Source organism: Hyla sarda, chromosome 3, assembly GCF_029499605.1.
Source record: "Hyla sarda isolate aHylSar1 chromosome 3, aHylSar1.hap1, whole genome shotgun sequence".
Classification (NCBI taxonomy): Eukaryota; Metazoa; Chordata; class Amphibia; order Anura; family Hylidae; genus Hyla; species Hyla sarda.
In genome coordinates, this window is record NC_079191.1 from 143,848,880 (window position 1) to 143,870,615 (window position 21,736).

At 40.1% G+C, this 21,736-nt stretch overlaps 1 protein-coding gene across 4 annotated transcripts in view; it reads left to right on the forward strand.

Annotated features, from left to right (window-relative positions):
• FNDC3B (fibronectin type III domain containing 3B) overlaps positions 1 to 21,736 on the forward strand; it is a 350,539-nt gene that overhangs the window by 42,489 nt on the left and 286,314 nt on the right. The window lies entirely within an intron of this gene.

Below are 21,736 nucleotides of genomic sequence, written 5' to 3' on the forward strand. Positions count from 1 at the left end.
TATACACTTGAAGAACCGCTCTTTTGTGTGTAGTAGAACTACTGTTAAGATTACTTTTTTAAATATACATTTATTTAAAAAAAAAAGTAAATTTTACTAAAAAATCTAAAATGAAAATAGCCACCACTAGGGGTCATCTGTCTTTATGCAGACAGACTACTCTGTATTTTGCAGCATACTGGAAACCGGTCGTAAAGTGTGTTGGTATCCAGTATAGGAGATCACCACTGCACCACTACAGCCTTCAGCTGTTCCTAAACTACAACTTCTATGATGGGAGTTGCAGTTTTGCAACAGCTGGGTGTACAATTTTTGTAAAACTCTGTTTTAGAGCTGTGTATTCACCAGCTGTGTGCCTCCAGCTCTTGCAGAACCACCAACAAAGGATGTGTGGGCATGCTGGGAGTTGTAGTTTTGCAACAGCTAAAGGCAACACTGCTCTAACACAGTGCTTTATAAACACTGCAGCCCCAGCTGTTTAAATGCAAAACTACTCCTTCAAGCATGCTTGAACAGCCAAAGCTTTCTCTGATTCCTGAATGACAAAGAAGCTGATCAGACATTCGGAAGTCTGTGAAAGCTGAATGAAACACATAGTAACAGCTCTGTTGATTAGCATCCAGCTTTACTAGGAACAGATAGAAAATATATGCATAAAAACTACTGTGCAGTGATTTGCAGACTGCCAGGCTGCTCCCAGACTCAGAGCAGATGAGTCATCACAGTGAGGGAGAGAGATGGACACGCCCCCTCCACAAGGCAAGAAGACAGATCAAGTGAGCTACATATAAATGCTACATGATCAGGATTAGGTACTGAGTAACATATCCCTTTTTTTTTTTTTTTTTTTTGTACTATGACAGGTACGCTTTATGCTATGAAATCAGCATTCTATTGGGCTGCACAGAGGACTAGGTGTGGTAACCGATCAGCACCCTGTGATTACATCACGTGGGGGGGGGCGGGGGAGTCTTTTTCAGCGGCAATTAGACCACTAGGTAAGGCCACCCTCCAATGCCAAACATTACCAGAAGGTGTCAGCTGCAGATAGCAGCCAGTACCTGCTGAGTATGATGCAGGCCCGTCTCCTGCACCCACCCCGTGATGTGAATGTATGTTATGGGCCAGGAAGGGTTAAGTCATCAAACCCCCTCTCTCATGGGGAGGAGCAGCAACAGTAAAAAGGGGCAGCCCACTACCTGTGGAGAAGGCCAAGGAAGATGGCTGCCTGACTAGGGGTTCCTCCTCTACTCCCTCGGCAACACAATGGAGGGACGCAACAAACTAAGTGCCTTAACACTTTCTTCTGTCCCCAAGCAGAGCGCCTGCTAAAGTGCTGTGTCTCTGCTGCAGGCTGCTGCAAGAAATAGGTAGTGTCCAACACAATTCGAGGGTTCTGTGAGCAGCAAAAATAAATTCTCAGTCCCCATGGCAATGAGTGGTTGCAAGAGATTTTCAAGTGGCTTTCTTTATACTTTATGGCAGGGGTCTCAAACTGTCAGCCCTCCAGATGTTGCAAAACTTCAACTCCCAGCATGCCCGGACACGCCCAGACAGCCATTTGCTGCAGCTAACGGCTGTCGGGAATGCTGGGAGTTGAAGTTTTGCAACATCTGGAGGGCCACCAGTTTGAGACCCCTGCTTTATGGAGAAGAAGGTGCTTTGATTCTTTTATACAAATCCTAGTGTGCAACCCAATAAAAATAAATCGCTAATGACTCACTTGACAGGAGAGATTTTAAAGAGATATTGAAGCCACAATTTTTTTTTTGTAGTAAAAGATAAAAATTGTTGCCACAGCCAAAGCTTTTATAATTCATACCAAATGGCTGATTAATGTGTTTAAAGGGGTACTCCGGTGAAAACCTCTTATTTTTATTTTTTTAATCAACTGGTGCCAGAAAGTTAAACAGATATTTGTAAATTACTTCTATTAAAAAATCTTAATCCTTCCTGTACTTATTAGCTGCTGAATACTACAGCGGAAATTCTTTTCTTTTTGAAACACAGAACTGTCTGCTGACATCATGAGCACAGTGCTCTCTGCTGACATCTCTGTCCATTTTAGGAACTGCCCAGAACAGCATATGTTTGCTATGGAGATTTCCTTTTACCCTGGACAGTTCCTAAAAATGGACAGAGATGTCAGCAGAGAGCACTGTGCTCGTGATTCAGCAGACAGCTCTGTATTTCAAACAGAAAATAATTTCCACTGTAGTATTCAGCAGCTAATAAGTACAGGAAGGATTAAGATTTTTTAATAGAAGTAATTTACAAATCTGTTTAACTTTCTGGCACCAGTTGATTTAAAAAAAAAAAGTTTTTCACCATAGTACCCCTTTAAGATTCCATATTTGGCCTTTTTTAGGTATTCATATTATCTAATTATTCCATTTGAAAAGAATTCAAAATTTTTCTCCCTCCAGAGAGAGCGAGACACCCAGAATATCGTTTATGGATCAGTGGATATTATTATAAATTTTATGTTATTTTTTTAGTAGCATTTTGAGGGTTAATATCTGGTTTTGGTGTGAATAATGCCTTGCAGTTTATAATAATGGGTGGGTGTACTGTCAACTAATCTTAAAATGATTTATGATGCTATCCATTTGCCTTGAATATCAAGACTGATGCACCAGGATCAGTAGAAACAAAGAACAGAAAAAGCAAGGAAAGAAATAAAAGTTATAAAAGAAATTGTATTTGCAATTGGCCTCAACATACAATAGTTTCAACATACAATTGTCTTTTCTGGACCATCGTAAGTTAAACCAGACTCAACATACAATGTACAGACAGTCCAGATCTGTGAAATGTGTCAATGGCTGGGAGAACTGACCAATCAGAATGGGCATTCACTGGTAAAACCCCTGTATTACTGAAGTGCGTGCACTGACTGGTGTCTGATAGCGCCTCCTACAGTACAGGGAGGTATTACATGTTCTGTACACATTACCTGTACCAGGGTTAGTTGGACACCAGGTAAGGGCGACTCCATGTTACTTTTTTTTAGGACATTGCGTGTTCTGTACAGGACCCCGAAGAAGCTCCTGTCCTCTACATAGACGAGTGTTTCCCAAGCAGGGTGGCCCCAGCTGTTGCAAAACTACAACTTCCAGCATGCCCGGACAGCCAAAAACACTGACATAGACAGTGATTTACAGCTCCCAGCAGATCTTTCCTACTTTTATATGTAAGGATTTGCTTTATCTATATTAGTTATCTACTTCATTTTCTTTAATTCTCACTTTTTCCTATTTTTGGATGACATTTTGGTGCCTTTAGAACCAATTACCAGGTTTCCATAGAGTTCTGGTCTCAACATACAATGGTCGTCCTGGAACCAATTAATATTGTAACTTGAGGGACCACTGTATTTAAACCAGTTTCTTATATTCAACCAAGTTCTGAACATATACATCAGGGTGAACGATTCATTTCTTCAGAAAGGCAGAAAACATATACGGTAGTTGTCGTCATCGCCATGGTGATCCAGTTGATTCCCTTTCTACCGCTAAAGTTTATGGTCTACTTGGTAATGCCTAGTATAGTTATTGAAACGTAATCCCACATTGTCTTACTGCAGGAAACCATAGCAACTCATGAAGAACTGATTATGTCCATAGCCCCCCAGGATCTACACCACTTGTAATCTTGTTGTTAGCCGTATATATGAGGAATATGAGTATATAGATAAAATCCTGGAGGTCAGGGGGCTGTTTGAAACAAAAAGTTTAGTAATAAACCATAATAAAGCTTTTTTGTTAAATTGCGCAGTCGTACTTCCTTATAATTGGCAGGAGCATAGTTAGATGTCGTATGAGCTTTATGGACTATAATTTGACTATAATTTTGTGTTTATTCAGTGTTGTCTGTGTAACAAATTCAAGCTGTACAAATCCTGTCACGCATGTTTGAGAAGTTCTCCTGCACATTCCTCAGCTTCATTTCGTCTAACCTAAGACTCCTGTCTGCTTAAGGCATTGGGACCGTCCAGTAATTTTCCTTGGAATCCACCCCCTCTTCCCTGTGTCACATGACCATATTTTGTGAGACAAACGTAAACTTCTTTGCCAGTCTTGTCATATATTTATGTTATGTATATTTGACTAAAATCAAGCTGGTTCCATTGTGGCCTTCATCAGGAGAAGGTCCAGATAACTTAGTCTGAGAATAAAGCTCCCCCATCATGCCTAAGGGTATCTTATTCCTTATAAATTAGTTATGAAAGTGAAGAAATGAACTCACCAGATGAAGACTTAAGGTAACTTTTATTCCTTTACAACAGAACGTATCCATATATACACTATATTGACAAAAGTATGGGGACACCCCATTGTCCCATTCTAAGTCCAAATACAATTTTCCTAAATGTGTTTGTAAGTTTAAGCATTTCCCCATAGCATTATCCCTCCTCAACCAAACTTTACATTTGGCACAATCCAGTGAGGCAGCAAATGTTCCCTCTAATTCACCAATCCAAGACTCAACCGTCCAACTGCCAGATGTTTAGTATACGGTTTGCATGCAGCTGCTTGGCCATGGAAACCCATGACATGAAAAGTAGGGATGTCCCGATACCATTTTTTTTAAGACCAAGTTCGAGTACTCACTGATACCAATTACTGATACTTTTTTCAATATCACGTGACGGGGTTTTTAAAATTTAAGAAAAATGTATTTTATTCTTTAATAGGGAAAAAGGGTTCCTTTTTTTTTTTTTAGTTTTTATTGGGAAAGGGTTAGTTCACATGTATAACACATTTATTTCACTATTGTTTTAGTCCCCATAGGGGACTATTACTTGCAATCTGTAGATTGCATACACTGATCAATGTTATCGGTGCTCCTTTACTACTGCCTGCCATGGCTGGTTGCATTAAAGGAGTGACGATCGGACGGCACGGAGCACGGTAAGGGACTCTCAGCTGATCAGGACACCGCGATTTCACCGCGTTGATCCCGATCAGCATCCCTGAGCTAACAGGCAGTTAACTTCAGAACTTTTAGTCGCTGGGATCAACTGTGATTGCAGCATCTAAAAGGTTAATGCGGGTCCCGACTATGACGCTTGCTCAGCTGCTGAGTGCACTGCATAGCTCGAGAGTGGGCATAGGGCTTACATTTACGCCCTGTGTCCTCTAGGAGTTGATCCATGCGGAGAATGCAGGCGGCTTACCGCAAGTCCATCATATCGAATACAAGTAGTCGTGCAAATGTCCAGTATCTGTATTGGGACATCCCAAATGAAAACCCATGCCATGAAGCTTGACGGTTGACCATTGTTCTTCCTACTTAATGCCAGATGAGGTTTGGGATTCTGCAGTTACTCAGTCAGCTGAACATAGGTGACTTTTATGTACTATGGGAGAAATTTATCAAAACCTGTCTAGAGCAAAAGTTGCTGAGTTGCCCATAGCAACCAATCAGATTGCTTCTTTCATTTTACAGAGGCCTTGTTAAAAATGAAACCAGCATTCTGATTTCTATGGGCAACTCAGAAACTTTTCCTCTGGACAGGTTTTGATAAATCTCCCCACATATGTTCCTCAGCACTTGGCACCCCTGCTCTGTAAGTTTACATGGTCTTCACTTTGTAGCTAAGTTGCTTTGGTTCATTAATGCTTCCAAATATGATACCACTCGTAGTGTATTGTGGAATATCTAGGAGGAAAGACTTTTCACAAACTGACTTGTTGCAGTTTTGGCATCCTGTTACAGTACGAAGCTGGAATTCACTGAGTTCTTTATACAACTTATTCTTTCACCAATGTTTGTAAAATTATACTGCTTTGGTATGGGCTTGCTATTGTATGCTGTGGCAATAGGATCAAATGAAATGCCTGGATTTAGTGACTTAGAAGGAAGGTGGCCGCGGATTGCGGGCTAAAAACAGGTGCAATCGGCGCTCTTCTCCGGTAAGATGGATTGCTTCTCTTAGTCAGAGAGAAGCAATCCATCTTACCAAAGAAGAGCGCCGATTGCACCTGTTTTTAGCCCGCAATCCGCGGCCACCTTCCTTCTATGTTTTTGACCGTCCCGGAGGGTTCCAGGACGGAGTGGTGCAGGCAGCACTCCCAGGTCCCTACCTAAGGCTATCCGGCTACTGCTTTGGCGAAAATCGCTTCATAGTGTTGTACTTACAGTACAACACTAAAAGGTGAGCACAAATTTTGTAAACGCTGCAGCTTATTCTTTTGTTGCCAAGGGTAACGGCACATGTTCGCGCCTGTATTTCTGCTTCCTTTTTCTATTCTTCTGGATTTAGTGATGTCTGTCCCAATACTTTTGTCCATACAGTGTAACTACTTTTCCACTCCTAGTGTCAAATTGTGGAGGTCCAACTGCTGAGAGACCACGTGATTTTCAGAACGGAGCACAGAGTCCTTTGTTTTGAAGAGCATGGCGCCGAAGTGAACGGAGTACTGCACATGCACGAATCTCCACTCTGATCGAGAAAGAGGACTTGGGGCCCCTTTCTGGAGATCGTGGGGGGTCCCAGGTCCCATGTGACTTTTTTTCCTTCTTAGGGAATAATTGAAGACACAAGCCTAAATTCATTGTGATTCATGAGTAACTTCATGTTGCTATGTAGTTCTAGCCTAAGTCAGAACCTCTGCAGCATGTTCAAAGCTTTCCATCTAAAAGTTTATTTTTTTAAGTCTAACTTCTCCGGAGTATGATTTTGTATTTCTGTATTATTCATCGCTTCTATATTGCTCTCAACATGAGAAAAAAAATAATATTCAATCAGCAAAACTTTTTTTGTGTTGTTTGTTGTAGTTTTAGGGGTGGGTTTTTATCATCTTACTTTAGCAAATTTGTATACTACTATTGTATAATAAACCTGAAACAATTAAAAGAACATGACATGAAGTTTTCATCCAGTTTTAAGTATTAGGACTGTAAAACAGTGGTCTAACCAAGGTATAAATTTTAAGAAAACGACACAGTATGTGTCTGTTTATACAGTTGTAAGTTACGATTCCAATTGGATCCACTGGAAGTTGATATATAACTGGTTCTGAAGCCCCGAAATAAGAATAAGCAGATAAATTACACCACCAAAGCAAGTCCTTAGATATGAAAGCTGTCAAAAGCTGTAAATTACTTTTATTGTTGGGGAAACAAGCTTCTTTGGGATCCTATACAGTATACAGTGTACCAGGATAATAAAATGAAGTCATCCTCACCTGTGTCCAAAGAAGAGGCTTATCCTAGTAAAGGGAAACAGTAGAACAGTACCACACCGTACTGTAGGAAGACGCTACTGGTCAGCTAATCTGTGCGCGCACTGCAGTAATTCAGGTGTTTAAGAAGTGAAATGATCACTTTGGTTGGGTCATCTAGCCATTTACACCTGCCACAGAGCCGGACTGTCTGCAACATTACATAGTTTTAAGTCGCATTGTTCCGGTAAAGACTGTTGTACTGTATGTTGAAAATATTGTAACCTGCAAAGGAAAATTCAGGGACCTCTGTACATATATAGATAAATAGTTCAATAACAAATGTGACATTGGAGATAATAAAGAAAACTTTAGTTTTTTAGCCCCAGCTATTTTTGACAAATATTCCTGAAAGTGGGTATAATTTAAATTTTTTTTACAATCCGAGTGATTTTATAAATTTTTTTTTACCCTATTTTTAGCGTCTTTCACAGGCTGTGATTTTCACTTATAACAGAGAGTTTTCATGAATGAGAAGTACCAGTTTCACGACATGTATGAACACATTTATGCATCTAAGGGAAAAATGAATAAAAATTCACTATGGAAAGGGGAAAAAGGGAACCACAGTACATGAGCCCCAAAGCGTCACCTGTGTAGGCAGCTGTGGTAGGTGTGGACAGTGCTCAGAATTAAAGTCAAGCTGCAGTTATTGCCTTCTGTTACAGGCAAGACCTTTTCCCCTAATGCTAAAACCCTCCACATATGCAAAGTTTTGGTTTACAGTTAACTATGCGCGCAACTAAACTAATAAGGGGCATGGAACATCTTAGCTATGAGGAAAGATTAGAAGAATTACATTATTTTTGTCTTGAGAAGAGACTTTTAAGGGCGGATATGATCAATGTATATAAGTATATAAATGGCCCATACAAAAAATATGTTCCAGGTTAAATCACCTCAAAGGACAAAGGGGCACGGTTTTAGTCTACCTCAGGAACTGGCCACAGCAAGAACAGTTGAGATCTTCAAAAAAGGGTTAGATACATTCCTAGAACAATATAACATAAATGCTTATGCAGAATTATAAAATCACATCCCTTCCCCTTCATCCAACCATACCCCTTCCTTTCAATCCCTTGGTTGAACTTAATGGACATATGTCTCTTTTTTTTTTTTTTTCAACTGTACTAACTGTGTAACTATGTAATATTCAGCACCACTCACTCTCTGCATTTATCCTTTCGGTTAACTTTTTCATTGGTCCTATCTATACTGGCCATAACGGTTCACTATGGTTAGTCTCAGGAAGGAGTTTAGTAGTTTGAAGGGGTTATCAAGGTTTTATTAACTTTTCACTGTTGTGCCTGTGATGCCAAGTTATGTCTTAAGTGCTTTACTTGCCTTACATGTGTGGGTAAGATCAACCCCTCTTTTAGGTATTTTATGGTCCCCCGGGTTCAGCATTCCTCTTGTTTCTGGATGACTGTTGTCTCAAGCCTTTCCCAGGATCCTGTTCCGCTAGAGACAACAGCTAATCACAGGGGGCTTGGCTTCTTTTTGTCTGCCTTGACAAGCCAGCCCCCTGATGACATGTATGTGTACGTACTGTGGTCCCTGTGATCAGCTGTTTTCTTAGGCCGGCCAGCATCCTGGAAAAGGCTTGAGACAACAGTCATCCTGACACTGGAGAAATGCTGAACCTGGGGTAACCATGAAATAAAAAAAAATGGTCGATCCACCCCATACATGTAAGACAAGTAAAGCACTTAAGACATAACTTGGCATCATAGGCACGATTGTGGAAAGTGAATAAAATCTGGATAACCTCTTTAACAATAGCACTATAATTTTTAAGAGATGGTTCCATCATCAAGTATAATCACATTTTAAAAGGATATGCCATTTCTATAGCATTGGTAGATGTCCGACTTTTAGAAGAATAGAAGTCTCTTCAGCATTCTCCTACACGGCAACACTCCCAGCCAACCACCTTGCACAGTTCTGCAACACAAATCTCTCAATTCATAAATGGGCTTATTTTTATAATTTCTTCATATTTTTTTATATGGAAAATGGGAAAAGGAGGACGATTCAAACTTTTAATTTGGAAGGGGTTAATGGGTGTTTTTAAACTTTTTATTTAACTTTTTTTTTTTTTTTTTTTTTTTTATGCCTTAGGGGACTTCCTTATACAGATCAATTACGTTTCATAGAACTCCATTGATCTGTGTGCTCTGTGCTCATTTGATTGAGCCTGCTTAGCCAGGCTCAATCAAATGCAGAGCCACGGACCAGACAGAAGGAAGCAGAGGTAAGCCCTCTGGCTACCTCCGTAGTGGATCGCCCCCCTGCAATCTCGCTGCGATCTACCCCACTGGACCACCAGGGAGCTTTTGCAGGTTCCTTTAGATGCCGCTGTCAGCTTTGACAGTGGCGATCTAAAGGGTAAATAGACGGCTGCGCCGATCACCGCATGTCTGCTATTAGCACCAGCAGCCCCCGCTACAAGAATTAGCAGGGGGCTGTGGGGCATGGTAGATGACTGACATTGGAGCAATCTCTGATGTCCGTCATTACAGTCAGATGTCTGCTGCTGACAGCAGCTGGCATCTCCCACGTATGATGTGGACCCGACCTGCGGGTCCTTGTGATGTCCTCACCCGATCCATGACATACAGTATGGGAGAGGTTAAGCCATGCCCCCCGAAAATTTTGGCGGAAAATTCAATCAGCCGAAAATGCAGAAAGGGGCACTTTCGGCCGATAATTTTCAGCAGCCGAATTTTTGGTGCATCCCTACTTTTAAATGTAGTTATATTATAGAGGTTCTTTTCACTGTCAGTTACCTTTACTTTATAGTTAGATTGCAATTCTAATAAACTCAGAGAAGTAGACAGAATTGTGATGCTATTGTTATCTCTATCGTTTACCTACCGATTACAATAAATGTATCCATAGCTATAGGCTTCTAAACACAAGCTCTCCACCGGTCTACACTGTGCTTCTAGACTTCACATACGGTACCTTGAACATGCAGTCAAGCCTGGTACCCGTCTCCCAGCCATTAGCCTTACACCTCTGTTATTTTGGTTTGCATCCCAGACCAACATAACAAAGTGTGCAAGTGGAACTGCATCCTGCATGGCTCTTTGCCATTCTAAACATAACATGTCCAAGATATTTCCTCAAAAATATCTTCTACAATTTATTCGCTTCATTCTACATTAGCATGGCTCATATTAAATGATATTAGAAATTGTAATAACGTTTATTCTTTCCCTCCCGTTTTAAGTGAATGTCCGGTGCATCTACTTTGTAAAAGTTTGGCCATAGCCTTCACTTGGTCTCTTGATACCAAAGTAAACTTTATGTAAATGTATAATATATTCAATATTTATATATTTAGAATAGCTGTAGCTGAAGAAGTTTAAATCTTTTAATGGCTATCCTTCCAATTTCTTGAACCTGTCTTGAAATGTAATATAAACAGTAAAATAAAACTATTGCTTATCACATATATAGTCATACATAAGTTTGTACCCATTGCTCATAGGTGTAGTCTGCTTAATAAAAAAATGGGTATAAAAAGCAGCATTTCAACCTACTGACTTAGGTTGATCTGCCCAGCTATTTGCCTCTTTTTACTGAATGTAGTATGGATACAATAGGAAGCAGAGGTGCACCATAGAGTATATACATCCAGAACAATAGATAATACAGTAGGTAGACTAAGTGGCTCATCTTAGTTGGTTGGGTTGTGGTGCAGGCACAAATAATAGAGCTCAATTTTTGGCAGTTAAACCCAATTTCAGGTGAAGCTCAATAGTTCATGGAGAACACACAGCGGTGAATGCTGGTGCAAAGGGAATACACATCAAGGAGCTCAAACAGACTTTAAGATCAGATTTTTATACGCCAAGTCTCTTAACTCATTTTGGGGCTATTTGGGGCCATATATCTGTGGTGGCTATTGGAGTACTTGACCATGTGATGTGGCATTGATAGAGCATCGCAGAGACTAAAGAGATAAAATATTTAACAGTGTATTATTATTATTAATAATATATGTATGTATGTATATATGTGTGTGTGTTATTTTTATTTATTTATTTTTATTCCCAATAGGTCAGATATGTTTTTTTTTTTACATTACTAGGAAAACCCAGGCATGCCATCTATTCCAAAATAACATTTTATAAGTCCACTGAAGGGGTTAGATTAGTCTAGTTGGATTTTACTGAGTTATCCAGGATGATCCAGGTTATTTAGGATTAGAAAAACATAGTTGTTTTTTTATTTTTTTTCCCCCGGAAAGAGTACCACTCTTGTCCTTAGTTTGGTTGTGGTATTGCAGCTTTGTTTCACTGAAGTCAAGGGGTCCAAGTTATAATGCCCCACCTAACCTGTGCACAGGTATGGTGCTGTTTTCAAAAGAAAGTAGCTATGGTTTTCAAATCCTGGAAAACCCCTGTAATTTCACTGTAATATAGATATTTTTAGGTGATGATCCATGAAAAATAGTTCTAAAAAATAGTTCTAAAAGTTAACAAACTTGGCAAGGGAAAGGGCTGGTCTCTGACCAAACATCAGGTAGACTATTACCTTAGAGGTGGAAAAAATCTTGTATTTTCTATTGTCTAGTTTGCTATCTACTATTAGGGTGCATTCACACGGGCGTATTTGTCAGCGGATCCGCAGCTGCAGATCCGCTGACAAAGGCCCCTAAAGTGCTGCCCTCTTTGTGCCTGCTAATAGCGACAATCCACCGGTACCAGCAGACACACTGTGAAGTGCGAGTCGCAGTGTATCCGCACATCCCGCACATTGCAGCCGCTCCCCCGGCTCCCTGAGCTACACAGAGAGCGGCCGCGATGTGTGCGAGTACACTGCAGGGTAACCCGCACGTCGCAGTGTGTCTGTTGGTAGTGGTGGATTGCTGCTATTAGCAGACACAAAGAGGGCAGCACTTTAGGGGCCTCTGTCAGCGGATCCACTGACAAATACGCCCGTGTGAATGCACCCTTAGGCTATATTGACATTATTGCGGGATATTCTGCTCGGAAATTCTACTGCAGCAGAGTCTCATTGATTTAAATGGGATTCTGCTGCACTGTGCACATGGCAGAATTTCTGCAGGAAATGTTCCGTGAAAATCCCGATTCTGGTATCTTCAGAAGAAATAGACATCTCTGTTATTTATGCGGATTCTGCTCGAAAAGCATTGCCGTCTATGATGGCACATTTCTGAGTGGTCCCAGCGTCCTCCGGAACATTCAGATGTGCGGACATTCCGCAAATTTTCAGTCGTGTGAACATGGCCTTAGACTGCTAGATAGGGATATGCAGTATTACAGGTAACCACTTTTAATATCTGCCCAGTAAACAGTATTTTCAGACGTGTGAATTTACTGGGCCTATAAGAAGGTCACTTTGTGCAGAAAGAGAATAGGATGAGTATAATGTGTCTTTGCACGGTGTGTGCAGTTTGTTCCATCCTGTGGAATAAATGATGGCAATAAGAAATGCTGTAACATTGACCAACATTACATTCCTGTTAGTCACTTGCGTGTGATTAAAACATTGCATCAGCAAAACCGGAATGCAAAACATTTTCTAGATCCATTTATTTATACCAGTGAGCGGAAGATACATATTTATCCCTCAACTTACATAAACTAAGCTATTTATTAATAATATTTTCCCTGATATCTTATTATCAAAGCAGCTCCCCTTGGATCCTTAGTTTCTGTGAAATGTGGCTGGAGATATGCTTGAATCTTGCAATGGTTAAATAGCTGTCGTTGTTGCTGAGGTTGCATTTTTTCAGTTACAAGTTAAAGCATAACCCATACATTGTTGGAACAATTAATCCTAATGTAAAATATGCTGTGGAATTTTTGGCATTTCATAGAAAGCACAGTGTTGTGCACGTGTGTGATTTTTTTTTTTTTTCTGAATACCAATGTTTGATATGAACCGAGCTGTATGCAGAGCCTGCAGTCACCTTCCAGCAATACATTTCTCTTGCCTTGTGAATACTGACATATTTTACTTATCTTTGCTATAACATTCTATTTTTATTGAACTTGCATCATTGATAATGCCATCTGACAGTCTCTGAAGGTTCTTAAACAAAGGCTTGAAGTATAGTAGTCTACAGTATTTCCTTAAAGGGAAGGTATCCCTAGATTTGTTTTTCCTTTTTTTGACAGATACTAAAGCATGTTCTTTTTTTCTAATCTGTTTCTATTTTCTATTTTTGTACATTATTATGTGGGCAGCCATCTTGCCTGAGCTGTGTTTTTTTTTTTTTTTTTTTTTTTTATCAGCATTTAGAGATACACTTTATTTTAGGACCATTGCCTTAGGCTACATTGGCCAGGACTTGTCCCATTGACATGAATTGAAGACATTAATGGGCATGCTCTGTGCCCTTTTCAGAGGTCATTCTACAGGAAGGGGTAACGCTGTTCTCTGAGCAACAGCTATTTGTGGATATCTATCTACCTGTGTCACCTTTCACTGCACTCCTTGTCTGTGGAGAGAAGAAAGGCATTACATGGAAATGATTCTGTAGAGCAGGAAGCTTAAGCTTAGTTGTAGGCATAGTGGCTAGAAAATAAACTGCAAGATTTACGGATGATTATAAAATAAAGAGCTTATTGCCTTTATGCTCCGCAGGAAGTTGTGTAGTTCTTTCCAGTCTGACCAGAGTGCTCTCTGCTGACACTCCAGTCCATGTCAGGAAATGCCCAAAGCATGAGCAAATCACCATAGCGAACCTCTCCTGCTGACAGTTCCTGACACGGACAGAGGTGGCAGCAGAGAGCTCTGTGGTCAGACTGGAAAGAACTACACAACTTTCTTCTAAGCATACAGCAGCTAAATAAAGGAAGAATTTGTAATAGAATTAAGTTACAAATCTGCATGACTTTCTGGCTATAGTTGTTTTGAAAACTTTTCTCCAGAATACTCCTTCAAGAGTACATTTGGGCATTAAAACTATACTGTGGAGCAATAGAAGAAAGTGGCCTTGTCTGGGGATTTGTTTTCTTTCACATTATATGGACTGCCTGGTAATTCACTTACCTAGAGAAGAAACAGCGCCAGGATGCTCAATGGGAAGAAGTCAAGCTCAAGCAAATTCACATGAAGCAAGACTCCTAATGTCTGCAACTTTACACACATTAGGAGTCTTGCTTCATGGGAATTTGCTGTTTACTGCCTGTTGTTAGGCTCAGTCTGTCTCTTGTATCAAATGGTGAAAGCAGCACCTTTTGTGAGAGCCCTGAGGCATATTGCCTGGGGGTGCTTGGTCTCCCCATGTCTTCAAGAAACAGAGGAATCCTTAGGCTCTGCAAGAATTAGGATCATTCTTGGCTATCCATGCTCCTCAGAGCTAGATTCTAGCTACAATTGACCCTTTTTTTTATGCATAAGTTGTATTAAATGGGCCAGGTGTTGGGCCACGTCCTTTGTACTAGGCCGTACCAGTTCACACTTGGATTGCTCACCTGGATTTGCAACAGTTTGATGCCATAAAACTGACAGGCTTTGTAAAAAAAAAAAAAAAAAAAAAAGAATTGGGCATCTTAAGTTGGGTAAGTTCATGCATGTTTGCATTTTGTGAACCTTATTCAGCTTACCATTGCTGCCCACTCTCAAAATCCAAATTTCTGACTTTAGATTTTCCATTTGCTAACTGTTATATTATGTTTCAATGGTTTGTTTCAGACTGCAGTGATTTATTATAACATTTGAGAAAAGTGGAGATTGTGCAATCCTGGAAAATACTTGTGATAGTGGATGATAGTGTGGTTTGGCGAGCCGGAGCCTTACGTCATTTGTAATGACAGAGAAAAATGTAAAATGTAGTGCACAGTCAGATAATGGGTATCAATGGATTTGTCTTAAGTCTGTTTACTCTATCAGTGTACAACAGGAGTGGAATAGTGCTTGTGGAGGGATGTTAAAGGAGCAGGAAATGGTGAAACAAATGTGTTTCCTAAGACTCCTATGGACCATATTATTTTCACAGCCATCTATATGCCTTTGGGGCCATAAATCTACCAATGGACCCTTAAAAAAACATAGAAAAGAGTATGGTGTGTGTTTCTTGTTTCAGTTTATAGGATCAGTGCCATTCTTTTACATAGTTTTTAAAGCTACATAAATTACTTGGTATACTAAGCCTTAAAGAGAGGTTGGCATTAGGGTGTTCATAGGTTGATTTTACCATTGTTTGGGTGTTCACTCCAAGTTTGGATTGTTCAGATTAAGATGACCAAATTCTTTTAATTTAATACGGGGGCAATTTCCTTTGTTTTTTATTTCAAAAGGGGAGGGGCCAAAGTATGAGGGGCCTCAGGCGCAAACCCACTCAATGTTGCACAAGGTACAACATTTTGCTCCTTGCCTGGGGATTAGAGGGAGGCGTTAGCCTTATTGGCTGATGTTCCCAGCCAGTGAATGGTTGTTAGCTGATTGATGCCCTGTGTTCCCTGGCTTTGAATGGGCACTCTCATTAAAACTAATTTTTGCTACTGCACTCCTTATGGTAAATAAAAAAAATCTTTCTACTTTGTTTAAAAAAAAATGAAGTTTTAAAAAAGCTGCGGCTTGGTGTCTCCCTACTTGTCCATCTCTTGTACAGGCTTTTGACTCCTGCTGGCCTGGCAGAAATCCAAAATCAGAAAATGCATTCTGGAGTGCTGAGGGGGAGTTTGTAGCCTTAGCCAATCATAGCTCATCTCACACATTGAACTGCTCTGGGCTGTGTAGCAGAGTGAGGGAGGAAGTTCTCCCCTGTATTGCTTAAGATGATGTCACTACCTGCTGGGGAACGCCCCTTCCCAGTCTGCTCTGTATTTTCTGCTCAGTCAAATTCACAATATCAAGGTAAAAAACTAAACAATAATAAATAGAAAGGCAGGGGGTGGTTTATCATAATGGGGGCAGTGAACTGGGAGGATTATAAATGTTAACAAGATCGTGAGAGTTACTCTTTAAGCAGCATCGGCCAATAAGGAGCACTACATTCGCTGCACAGATGTATTTGGTGAGGCACTTCTCCTCAGCCTACTTCAGTTTTCTCACATGGTCAGGAACAAGATTTAAAGGGAATGTATAGTCTAGATATTTTGTTACTTATTTAAAGCCATTTACTAAAACATGTTTCTTTGTTTTTTTATGTTTCTATTTTCTGATTGTAATTTTTTTAAATCTTTTTTGTACATTATTTTTACGAGGGCAGCCATCTTGCCTGAGCTTTTTTTTTAAACCACATTTAGAGGGATGCTTTGGACTTAAGCAATAATAGACTTAAGCTGTCCCGTTGACCTAAATGGGAAAGGTTTCTCAGCATGCACTGTGTCCTTAGGGACGGCTGAACTGTGAACATCACCTATTGTCTTATCTATCTACTTGTGATCCATATTAGACCAATATATGGAGGGTTAATCCAAACAATATACCAAAAGATCACTGTAGTGATCCACTAGTTCCCTGAATCTACCATATATAAAAAAAAGAATGTTAAATTTTTATTATTTCATATTGTTTCAAACACAAGAAAGATTAAAAAATAAGGGTGTCTCTCTTTCAAGGAATTGAAGTATACAAAGAATACTACCAGGACTCAATAGTGATACTGTATGCACCTGCAGTGTGCCATACAGAGGGAAAGGACACCGCTGTGTTTTAAAATCAATTTGCAGCACCCCTCGACATGTTTCGCCGCTCACACGGCTTTGTCAAGAGGTAACAGGGCTCACCTTTTACTTTTTCCCCTGTCTGTGATTGTAAGGAGGACACTGTTAAACAGTGATCTGTTTAAGACAAAAAGTCTCAGCTTTGTTTTATGCCTAGTGGTAAGAATGATATTTGCAAGGTTTTAGGATTATTCTAAAATATAGATCAATTAGAAAACAAATCACCAAAATTGTTAATATGTTTTAAAACATAAAAACTTGACTTCAACAATAGGTCGTCTTCTGATGACACATTCCCTTTCGCATCTTTTCTATAAGCTATGTATTGTAGCATAGAAAATAGATTATTGGTAATGTTAAGGCAGAGACTGATGTGACCATTTGATTCTTCATTCCCAATGTTTCCACCTCTTTCAGGTTACTCAATTCATGACTGAAACTAGTTGTTGGAATCACCCCTGTCTACCGCCTTGTTGGAATACCAAGTGTCCATTTCATGGATGGTCTATCACAGGCAGCTATTGTCTGACCTCAGCAGTAATTGATAGTCGCGGGATTTATTAAGGAGGAGGAGTAGACTGAAATAAAAATCACATCTCCATGAAGGGCTGACTTCTAGAAGTGAGAAATAAAAGGAGAATGTTAGTGGGATTTTTATCAATCTGAATGTCGATATCAGCTCATACCTAAAATGAAAAGTGTCCTTAACTCAACATATAATGTTTTTTTTTTTTTTTTAGTTTGATGTTTTTGAAAGGTAAAAACACATTTACACACCAATTACCGAAGACCTGTTATGTAATGCAGATATGTATAATGCAGATCTATCTAATTTAAGAGTATTATATGAGTGTTAGGTCCTATATTATTAGGTTTGCCGGCTTGCATTTTCTTTTTGTTTTATAAAACACCTGTTGTTTGTGCGGGTTACAGAGGAGGTATTGAGGGTAAGGTATGGGAAACTCAGTCATTCATCTGTGTAGAATGTTTTTTTTTTTTGGTTCCACAGAGAGATATCACTCACTAAACCCAACATTTTTTCTTTTAGTCCAGTGCGATAACCAACATTTTGTGAAAAGGGTGCATAGTATACATTTGGCAGCTGTTTAGCTCCACTGAATGGGAAATCCTGCTTGTAATTTGCATGCCTTATCAAACTTTACCAAAGAGGCAATCAAAACCCTCTCCGTGTATCTGAAAGGGATGAGATAGGAATGTCCCATACGAAGATTAAGATACCATCGAAATGAATGCAAAACCCACTGTATGAGGGGCCAAACAATGGAGAGCTTGATATGCAGGTGCACAAGAGGTGATGGCATTTATAACAATGGCTTCTGCGTAAACTGAGGAGAGAGTAGGTAACTTGTCTCATTCACTGCTACAAAGAGGAAAGGAATGCATTTCAGTCCTCTGCTTAGTCACTTTGTGCGTCGCCCTTTAAAGAAAAGCAGAGATCTGCACCATTTGGATACAATCATTAAAGTTCATGTACTATCCACAATGCTATTACCATGAGAAATGTTTGTTGGACTGAGTTTGGCATATGGACCTTTAGTTCTCTGATAAATATCATAAGTAATGGGCTGGATTGTAACTTGACATCTAACAATATTTAGAAACTGCATAGTATTGGCGATACTAGTAGGAAAAGGCAAAAAAAAAAAACGAATATACATGTACAAAAAAGGAACTGCCAACAAGTTTTTTGAGACTTTTGGCTGATGTAGTTAATACCTTCTTTTTGTAGCCCTTGCAGAGTAGTATGTTACATTGCAGCTTATTATAGTAAATCATAGGGCTGCCGGAATCCTAAATCATGGCTTTAGTTTAGTCATAGCTGAGAAAAAGATAAGAGCTAAAGGGAGTCTATGACGTGGCTGATATAACAAATTATGGAACACTTGAGGAGTATTTATACCAGTTTTATTAACAGGCATGACTAATGACATAGCGGGAGGGCTTCAGTGTTGTGCCCAACTGAAAACAGTGCACTGATAGGTGATGTGCTGGTATTGATAAGTCCCTCCAACATGTGACGTAGCTGCGAAAAATAAATTTTACTGCATTAACACAATTGAGTATCTTGTGACAGTAGGATGGAGAGACCCAGTGTGTAGTTTTCTGAAGCGGTCAGTATGCCACAGTTCACATTCACACTTGAATGGGGTTTTCTTGGACTTCTAAATTTTATAGCCTATCCCAAGATTATGACACCATTTTTATGATGTCCTACTCTTGGTACCAATGGCAGTCAGTCCTCACCAAAGTGCCAAGGCCAATTTAATCAGCTATGACCCCTTAAATGTCTAGCATGAACAGCTCTGAACTTTTTTGTAGTGGTTATGCTTGGTATCACAGCTCAGTTTTAATAAAATAAAATAGTTGGAAACAGTCGAATACAGAGTTCAACTATTTCCAGCCACTCCCACAGAGAATGAATTGAGCAGCAGCACAAATGCGTGACCCACCTCTCCATCCCAAGAAGAGACTGGGGTCCTTGTTCTCAAAGATCGCAGGTGGCCCCAGTGGTTGAACCCCCAGCTAGTTATCCCCTATCCTGTGGACAAAATATGTTCCCAGATGGGGAAAGCCCTGATGTTCCCAGATGGGAAAGTACAGAACTGTTCCTGGTAAGTAATGAAGGAGATTTGGTGCTCACTGAAGAGCTGTGGCTTCTGCAAGCAGCTGATCAGTCACTCCATGAAAGAGTTGGGCCTCTTCCAATGTTATTTTGATGGCCTCTCCCAAGGACAGGCCAATTATTTGGAAGTCCTATATAATCCCTTTATTAGCTAGAATATAGAAAGTATTCTACTGGTCACTGAGGTGGTTCTGTATGTGGTTCAAACTGCCATGGGGTAGAAACCTTCATTTTACCACATTGCAGATTTTTTCACAACTATTTTGTAGGGCTGGGCGGTATACCGGTTCATACCGAATACCGAAATCTTTTCCTGCACAATATGAATTTTTCCCATATTTCAATACCGGTTGGGCCCCTCCCCCTCAAATGAATGACTTATCAGCTGCAGTGGCTGTCCCCACATCGGGGAAATAATCATCATCATAATCCTGCACTTTAAATAAATGAGATGCAGGCCGCATGGGCTATAAATGAATAAGATGCCAGCTGCGGTTCTATAAATGGTTAAGTTGCCGGCCGCCTGCGCTATAAATGGTTAAGTTGCCGGCCACGGCGCTGGAAATGAATAAGATGTGGCCGCGGCAAGCTGATATCTCCCCCTGCAAGCGCTAAAAGCCTGGCTTTTAGCGCTTGTATGGGGAGCTGACAGCTTTCCGCTCGCAACTTAAAGGAAAACTGTCAGATATATTCACACGCACTATCCTGATGGATAGTGCGGGAGACTCTGATTAAAAGAGCCCTACCTTACCCGGATCTGCCCTGCCGTTCGCCCGCAATTGTAGTTTTATTCTATGTGTATATCTTGCTGTAACTGGCACGGGCGGGGCTTCCCCTCCCTCCAGTTCTCCCTCTCTTCACTGCTCCTAACTAGAGGGAGGGGGGATGAATATTCATAAGCAACGCTGACTTCAGTGCCAGTTAACCTGCAGAAGCCCCACCCGTGCCAGTTACAGCAAGATATACACACAGAATAAAACTACAATTGCGGGTGGCCGGGCGGATCCGGGTAAGGTAGGGCTCGTTTTAATCAGCGTCTCCCGCACTATCCTCCAGGATAGTGCGGGAGAAAATATTTGACAGTTTTCCTTTATTCGTTTCCAGCGTTGCAGCTGCATCTTATTCATTTATAGCGCATGCGGTCGGCATCTTAACCATTTATAGCGCATGTGGCCGGCATCTTAACCATTTATAGCGCATGCGGCTGGCATCTCAGAGCAGTGCCAGAGTCACACATGATTAGTTCCCCAGGGAGGAAGAGGAGGGGGAAATACTGTTAAATACCGTGGCACCGTAATAACTTACAAAAATACCGTGATATGCATTTTTGGTCACACCGCCCAGCACTACTTTTTTGTAAAATAGACTCCAGTCACCATTAGACCACATTTGGTCCATTTAAGTCTTTGGGCCCTTCAGCAACACTGTTGCATGTCAGCAGCACCCCTTTTTTACAGAATGCTGACATACAGTTCAGCGGAGCCCTGAAACAGTGATGTGAATGGAACCTTTACAGTCCTGCCATGTGAAGTATTTAGTCAAATGGCAAACAAATTAGGAGGAAAACAATTAAGATGTCATGGGATCTGGATATAGGAAATGTGTTCATCATAGACCCTAAATATTAAAGTATCCCTTTTAAACCTGATTTGTTGAATCACATTTTATAGAAATAAATGTAACCCTTCTATATAATATCAGTCTTCCACATCTAGACCTCTACATAACTTTTACCTTATGAGACATTTAGAAGCTAGCAAGAAGTTAAAAACACATTTGGAATTGGGGTAACCAAGGCTATAAAATTTATATAAAAAAAACTCACAGGTCCTCTTTATGTTCCTGTGCCAAATCTTTTTTGGGTTTTATTCTCCTATGATGGACTTTTAATGAAATTATATAGTATTATAGTTATAAAGTATTATATTATATCATTCAGTCAGTCAGTTATATTATACCTTGTACAGAGGTCTTTAAAGTTACAATATTAATTGGTTCCAGGGCGACCATTGTATGTTGAGACCATAACTCTATAAAAACCTGGTAATTGGTTCTGAAACCTCACAAATGTTATCCAAAAATAGGAAAAAAATAGAATGAATGAAAAATAAGTAGATAACTAATACAGATAAAGTAAATCCTTACTTTTATATGTAAGAAAGAGCTGCTGAGAGCTGTAAATTGCTGTCTATGTAGAGGACAGTAGCTAC